The following is a 7,983-nucleotide window of genomic DNA, read 5'->3' as shown; positions in this document are numbered from 1 at the left end:
CCTTATAAATAGACTTTTTAATGAATTTTCATGACATGTGGTGGAACAGTGTGGCAGAACAAGCTGCACAGACCTGCCATGTCCTACACATCCGTATCTAAATGGAGAGCTGGAGCACTCTGCAATGATGATATTGTTGGGAAACTTTAAAATATATGCCTAGGAATTTTTGTGAGATGATGTTAACCCATGTAGGAGAAATGATCAGTTAAAAACACAAGCAATTTTCAGTTTTAAAAGATTTACCACACTAAAATTAACATGGGAGTTAATGGGAGCGAACGCCTGACATGTTGGTGCATCGTTTCATTAATTTAATTTTTCACGATAGTGGAGGCTAATACCTACAAAATGATGTTTTGTATGGTTGTGAAATGTTCTAAGGCAGAGTTATGTGGTTCAGAAAACCTTACTTTAAAGGTGAGCCTTGAGGTCCAATACCAAAGTTTAAAGGGTGCCACACAAACACATCATCACACTTTAGTTTTCTTACATTTGGTCTGAACTTCTGAAGTCTATTAATCCACGTTTGGACCGGTCACTCTTCAGGGACACCCAGCTGGGCACTGTGGACTCTGCTCTGTCCTCGTCCATCCTGAGGAAACATCAGAAATAGTGATGAGACTGTGATGAAGGTAAATAATCTGTAAAGGTTGTAGCTAAATAATCCCAATTCACTGCATTTTTATCAAACAGGAACATTTCTAATCCATTCTGGATAACAACTGAATCACTAAATCAATGATGTCTCTGTATCATTTTCATGTTTTCAGAGTTTAAGCTGCTTTTTTTAACTGTTCCCTGCAGTGAGAAAAGAACTGGCACCTTTTCCAGCCCCTCATCCTGCAGCACTGAATGTGCTCTAAAGTTCTTTCCAGAGCAAACGTCTCTGCACTTGCAGCAACATGTTGTAGTCATGGATCCGTGAGGAGAACCGGATACGGGAAACGCCCCCACTTTGATCCCAAAACCCAACTGGTGGCCAACGGTGGTCCGGCAACGACGGGGACGCTGGTCCATCGGGCCCACAACACTGGTTTTCCACAGGCCAACAGGGTGAAAGGACTGTGCACCGTTTCATTTTAAAGAGCTGATGAATTTCATTTTTCACGATAGTAGAGGCTAATACCCACAAAATGATGTTTTGTATGGTTGTGAAATGTTCTAAGGCAGAGTTATGTGGTTCAGAAAACCTTACTTTAAAGGTGAGCCTTGAGGTCCAATACCGAAGTTTAAAGGTTTGTCTTTGGACCAGTCGCTCTTCATGGACACACAGCTGGACACTGTGGACTCTGCTCTCTCTTCCTCTTCCATCACACATTCGCTCATTTTTAAACGTGAGTCTAAACGGTGAAGCAGGAACAGTCTGCTGACACAGAAAATAAGGTTAAAGAACATGATTCTCAGCATGAAGACAAGCAGAGGTCTGTCCAATGACGTATTGTCGGCTCATTCACATCCAAATCTATTATATGATGTCACCCTGTACATCATACAGGCCACATATATATTGGAAAAAAGTTTTGGGACATCTTAAAAGTTTACACCATGTTAAACATAAAATAGTTGTGGAAAAAATGTTTCTCCTGGGTGTTTCAAAAGGTGCGGTGGCATCAGACGGACGCACACAAATACAAATTAAATCATTTTTGATCTGGTTATGGTTTACAAGAAAACCTAAATTCTTTCAAGATGTCAGTTCTCAGCATTAAATTCAACAAATAAGATGAGAATGCATTCAAAACTAAACAGAAATACGTCATCACATCATCAAAGTGGGTCAAATGCAGCATCATCTTCTGTCATCTCAGACAGGATTCCAAGAAGAGGATCTTCATTTTCAACAACGCACCTTGACATCTCATCATGGCTCGTCTGTCAGATTACAAGCAGCTTTTTTTGATCAGGTGCATCATGTTTCTCACGAACACATGATGGTGCTGGAAAAAACATCTGTAGCCTGACCTAGAGGTCAAAACTCTGCATGGCGTGCACAGCTACTAGTTGCAGCTGCTGGTTGTGGCGGAGGAGATCCCAAACATATCTAGCAAGCTTGTTTTGGAGCAGAGCTTGTCCACCACCTCTGACCCCACTCATCACAGAAGTCCCACCATATCCATGGCCAGGTGTGTTGGCAGCATTGGAGCCAGCCTCAGGAAAAAGGTGTGTCAATATCTCAGAAGTGATGATCAAGTTGACACGACCCAACAGAAGTCAAGCAACCCAACATGCTGAATAGAATAGATGACACACAGCAAAGGGCAAAAAACACCCAATTCTGCTCAGACTAATCTGATCTGACCACATGTACAGGACCAAAAATATGAAAACACCATGGGTTTAGGTTTCCTTTCGTTTTCTTGACTGCTTCATTCAAAACAGAACACATTTCATAAATCCATAATAACAAATTCATATTCCACAAAGAACCAGTTGTTAAAACAATAAAATGGAATGCCTTGATCTCTCCCTCTTTACATACTCTCCTTTTTTAAATAAAGGAGTGATTGTCCCCCTGGTGGAGGGACAAAGAGAGGAGGCTAAAACTGTCGCGTTTGTGTCCCTCTTTCCGTGGATTTTTCCACTAACTGCAAATAATATTGTGACTTATTGTGAGTATTAAAATGTGCTTCCTCAACCTCTAAAATGTTGGCTCAGGGTTAGCGGAAAACGCAGTTAGAGGAAACACGCTACAAAGTTTGATCATGCGTCACAACATTCCCGTCGACCAGCCGCAATGTGCGTCCGAAACACGCGCACGCTCATTGCGAACACGCAGCTTATTAAGCCGCATCTCGCAGCGGAACATTGATTCGAGACGACAGCAGTGAAAGAACCAAATGCTACCTGAATATTAGAGGTTTTCCATCAGGGCTCGGTCACTCAAGATGGAGCCCGAAGTTGAGAACTTTCACTTTCGCTTCTTCTTCCTCTACACGTCCCGTGTTTGTGGTTTGATCGCGTCATATCCAGCACAAGCGCCTCTCTTCAGAGCAATTTGGTCCACGTTTGAACTGAAATACTGGGAAACAACTGGAGTTCGTCTGACAGATGTTCGTTTTTGGGTGCGGAATCAAACTGGGTCAACTTTTTGATCTATAGGATCCCCTCTGGTTCAAAGTGTCCCTATAGGATATTGACAGTTCTGACCTTTTGGGGGCTGCACACACCTCTTAATGGTGACGGCACCAACGGAGCTGATCCAGTTGTCATCAGCTGGCCAGTCTGACTCCAGCTCATTAGGGGAAATTTGCTGATCTGGAGGAGAAGCTTTCAAAACTTGACGGGCTGGGGGGGAATGACTGTAATTTTGGAATCAGCGTGCCAATTTTATTTTTAATCAGAATAATTTAGAATAATTTCAACAGGATATTTTCAAATTGTTCCCCAGTGTCCCCAGTGGAGCTGCCAACTGAATATGGTGACCTGCTCCTACACACAGAAATCCGATGGCTCAGCAGGGGACGGATTTTGCTTCCTTTTTTGTCCCTTTTGAGTGAAATAAAAGAGTTCATGCAGTCCAGAGGGGAAGACGCCGCGCTGCTGGAGGACACTGGCTGGACACTGGACCTTGCATTTTTAACGTTTTACTGGGAAACGGAACAGTTTGAACTGGGAGCTGCAAGGCAAAGGTGAGACTGTTGCTGATAGGATCAGTGCTGTAAATGCATCTAAAGCCAAGATGAACATTTTCTCTGTGCATTTACAGACAAAAGGTGCTGCACTTCCCCTCTGTGCAGATGGTGCTGAGAGACAACGCTTCTGCATGTGAGGCTTTGGACTAAAGCGCAGAAAAGTGCTCTCAGCTCATAAAAAGACTTGGGCAAGAGTTTGAGAACAGGTTTTGGGACCTGGATCAGCTTGAGCCATGTGTGTCCTTCATTTCTAACCCTTAACGTGGACATATCATGCGTTGCTCAGCAGTTCAGTGCAACCTTCAGCCTGGATGCTGCACAGATGCTAATTGAAATTGGAACATTGTGAAATGAGCTGCAGCTCAAAGCCTCTCAGGCTGCACCAAACTTTTGGTGCCTTGTTGACACAGAAAAGTACAGTGGTGTATGTACAGCAGCTATGGAGGTTGCAAGCCTTTTTGGTTCGACCTCTCTTTGTGAATCAGCCTTTTCTGACATGAACTTCATCAAGAACCAACACAGAAGACGCCTCCCTGATGCACATCTGCCAGACTCACTCAGAGCTGCACTGTCAAGTTCCCCACCAGAGGACAACACACTGGTAACCGCAGCAACGCCAGGCTCCCCCCCAACGGACAAAGAAACGGACCCCAGATTTGGTGTCTCCTTCAGAATTTGTTAAATGTGTTTGTAAAATGGAACAATTGTTTAGGTTAAAATGTTCATGTGAAAAAATCTGAAGTTCAAAACGTAATCAGATTTATTTTAAAATCTGAAAGTTTATTTTTGTATTTTACGTGATTTATTATTTGTACAAACGTGGTGCAAAGTAATTCATGATTTGTTAAAAAATGTCAGTGGCTGGTAAAAATGGGACATTGTGATTTCCTAGGACTGTTGGAGAAGTGATCATTTTAAAATGGTTTTCAACATTTATTTCAATTTGAAAAACACTTGCACTAAGACAAAATATAGAAATAAAGTGTTGCATATTGATATTCATCTGTTCCCGATCTTGTTAAATCATTGTTGATATTGTCACGAATACTTGGCTCACAGTAGCCATGACATACAAATGGGGAGACCAACGATGAGGATTTTCAACCCAACATAACATTTATTAAAGAACCCAGTGGAATATAAAACAGAAAAGTCCAAATAGTCACAAAGACGGAAACTCCAAACTCCTGCGGCCGTGACGAACTCCACTGCAGCACACCAGAGAGGACGAGAGGGGTCCTCGACGCTCTCCAGACAGGTTTTATACCTGGACCCCGTCAGGCAGCCAATCCCAGCAGATGGGCCACAGGTGAGCAGGTGAACATGCTGGGTCGACTGGAAACGCTTGGCACTCCCCCTGCAGGTCAGCCAGGGAATTGCTCTTCCAGCCAGCCCCGACCGAACTGGCAGATCAAACACATCAGCTCCACCTCATCAGCACACGCCTGAGGAGCTCAACACTCTTGTACCACACTGGTGACCAGCAGACGCATCAATGGCACAGAGAGGAACTCAGCAGCTGAAGGCAGAGCAAGAATCATCCATGGAGACTTGGAGGGAAGAGGTCCAGCATCTCAGAGAAGCCCTGGCTGAGAAGGAGGAGCAGCTCAGCAGGGCAGTGAAGAGGCGACAAATGAGAACTGTGGCCCATGTGGAGGCCCTGACCCTGCTGAACAGCACACAAGCTGCTCTGAAGGAGAGCGAGCTGAAATGTGCTTCTCTGGAGGAAACCCTCCACAGCCAGCAGCAGGAGAACGAGGAGACACACAGGAGAGAGCTGATGGACCAGGAGGAAGGCCTGAACCAGAAGCTCCGTCCGTTCAGTTTGGCCTCTGCATAGAAAAAACTAAAACTGACCGCCGTTATATGAAAGGATGGTTGTGACCCATGTTTAAAAGAACCGTGAGGCGTCCCATCACAAACTGTCCCTTCCTGTCAGGACAGGCATCATTTCTTTGTTTCCGTCCCTAAAACAGCCACCGTGTGCAGGAACACCAGTTTAAAACAATAATAATAATCATTTCATTTTACGTGACTCCGCCCCTGAAATGAGCCCTCCGGGCTCCTCTCCGGGTCGAGCTCGTCAGGCTTCATCCGTCCGCGCCGCGTCCCCCTGAGACTGTTGCGGGGACGCCGGACACATCCGCGGTCGGATCTTTAACGCGTCCGCCCGGACCGGCTCGTCAGTCTTTTCGCTGCTGAGCGGCGGCGTGAGGATGCCTGAAGGGACGGGGTGGTTGCCGTGCTGCTCCAAGTCCACGTCCTGGTAAGAGTAGGCCTTGTCCTGTAACGAGACAGACTCTGCTCAGAGGGAGCCGGGGCGTCTTCTCTGGAGCAACGCTCCGGACCAGTCAAGACGCCCTTTTTGGGTTTGAGCTTCAGAGCTTTTGTGGGGACCGGAGGTTAGTGGACCACGATGCTGCGCAACAAACTGTTCATTAGCCTGAAGGTCATTTAGAAATGTCTCCTTCAGTTAGCTTAAAGGTCTAAATGTGTTCAAAACTGATGTGCCGTGTTTTCTGGACTATATGTCGCTCCGGAGTTTAAGTCGCAGGAGCCAAAAAATGCATAATAAAGAAGAAGAATAGATATATAAGTTGCACTGGACTATAAGTCGCATTTTGGGGGAAAATGTATTTGATAAAATTCAAGACCAAGAACATACATTTCATCTTGAAAGGCAATTAGCGTGGGTTAGCAATAGGGTTACGGTATGCTAACGTAACAAATTCAGCTACATGACCCACAACGAACTGAGTACGTGTCTGCTTTGTTAACGTAACATTAACAGAATCAGGGTACTTTATTGATCCCTTTAGGGGGTGTCCATTAGGGAAATTAGCATCTCCTGAAAGAAATGTACAGCACTGTTTAAAATATTAAAAATAGAATAAAATAAGAAATAAAAGAATAAAAAGAAATAAAATAGAATAAATTAAAAATAGAATATGAATATAATATAAAACTATAGAAATGTAAATAAATGAACTGAATGAATGAATGAATGAACTGAATGAATGGATGTCCCAGTATTATGTTATTGCAGTGTTGTTCCAGTTCTCCTGTTGGCCCTCCTCCCCCCCAGTGAGGAGCTGAACAGTCTGATGGCTCGGGGGATGAATGAGTTCCCCAGTCTGTTGGTCCTGAACCTGGGGAGGCGCAGCCTCTGGCTGATCAGGCTTCTCTGGCTGTGGAGGACAGTGTGCAGAGGGTGGCGGACATCGTCCATGATGCTCCGCAGCTTGTCAATTAGTGGTTTGATTTATAAACAGTAGCCCATTCGCCAGGCAAGTCCGCAAAACAACAGTCCCAAGCCAGTGCTAGATGTGTCCCGGCCCCTTTAAGGAACCAACACCACACACTGCATCGAAATACAAAAAAAAAATAAAAAAAAATAAAAATCAATGGGCCCAGGTGGACCACGTTGCTAAATTCTAACCTGGGGGAACACCACAAACATCGAAATGAGAGAGAGAAAGGAAGACGAGTCTGGCATTGTTAAGGTGGATGCAAATACCTGTAAATAAATACAGAAGGGGGGGGGACTCTGAGGACCTTGGGTGTTGCCTGCTTTCAGGTCCTGATACAACTGACCATAACAGTTCTAGTGTTCTGGTGTTACAGTGTATCACTAGCTCCATCCTACCTGGAGGAGCTAGTGATACCTTACCAACCCAATAGACCGCTCCTGACAGGCCTCTGTCACCTGGTCATGGTCTCCTCTCCTCTACCTTCTCCTCTCTCTCTACCCAACCCCCCCCCCATCAGCAGGAGGGTCCCCCTACATGAGCCTGGTCCTGCTCAAGGTATGGAAAGGGTCTAGAAACAATTTTGATAGTAACGCTATATAAATAAAGATTGATCGATCGATCAGATCATCAGAACACTGGAACACCAGAACTGTTATGGTCAGTTGTACCAGGACCCCCTCTCATGTCTCTTCACAGTGCCAGACTAGAGTCAAGCTCAACAGGGTCTTCTTCGGGTACAAGTGGCTGAAATGAGCTTCCTCCGTAGGGTGGCTGGGCTCTCCCTTAGAGAGGGGGAGAAGCTCTGCCATCCGGGAGGAGCTCGGAGTAGAGTCGCTGCTCCTCCGCGTTGAGAGGAGCCAGATGGGGTGGCTTGGGCATCTAGTCAGGATGCCCCCTGGACGCCTCCCTGGTGAGGTGTTCAGGGCATGTCCCTCTGGTAGGAGACCCCCGGGAAGACCCAGGACACGTTGGAGAGACTATGTCTCTCGACTGGCCTGGGAACACCTGGGGATCCCTCCGGATGAGCTGGAAGAGGTAGCTGGGGAGAGGGAAGTCTGGGCTTCTCTCCTTAGGCTGCTGCCCCCGCGACCCGACCC

The 7,983-nt window shown here is 45.7% G+C and overlaps 1 long non-coding RNA gene across 1 annotated transcript; it reads right to left on the bottom strand.

Moving 5' to 3' along the window:
* Window positions 1-534: 534 nt before the first annotated feature.
* On the bottom strand, window positions 535-2,870 carry LOC115252080 (uncharacterized). The gene is made up of 3 exons (XR_003890517.1): window positions 2,848-2,870; window positions 1,199-1,366; window positions 535-595 (listed from the first exon to the last, which is right to left on the bottom strand). It is a non-coding gene; the product is annotated as an uncharacterized lncRNA (long non-coding RNA).
* Window positions 2,871-7,983: the final 5,113 nt, after the last annotated feature.

The sequence above is a fragment of the Takifugu rubripes genome, chromosome 13 (genome assembly GCF_901000725.2).
Source record: "Takifugu rubripes chromosome 13, fTakRub1.2, whole genome shotgun sequence".
Taxonomy (NCBI): domain Eukaryota; kingdom Metazoa; phylum Chordata; class Actinopteri; order Tetraodontiformes; family Tetraodontidae; genus Takifugu; species Takifugu rubripes.
The sequence above is the reverse complement of the archived record's forward strand: the minus strand, read 5'-3'. Positions and strand labels throughout refer to the sequence as shown.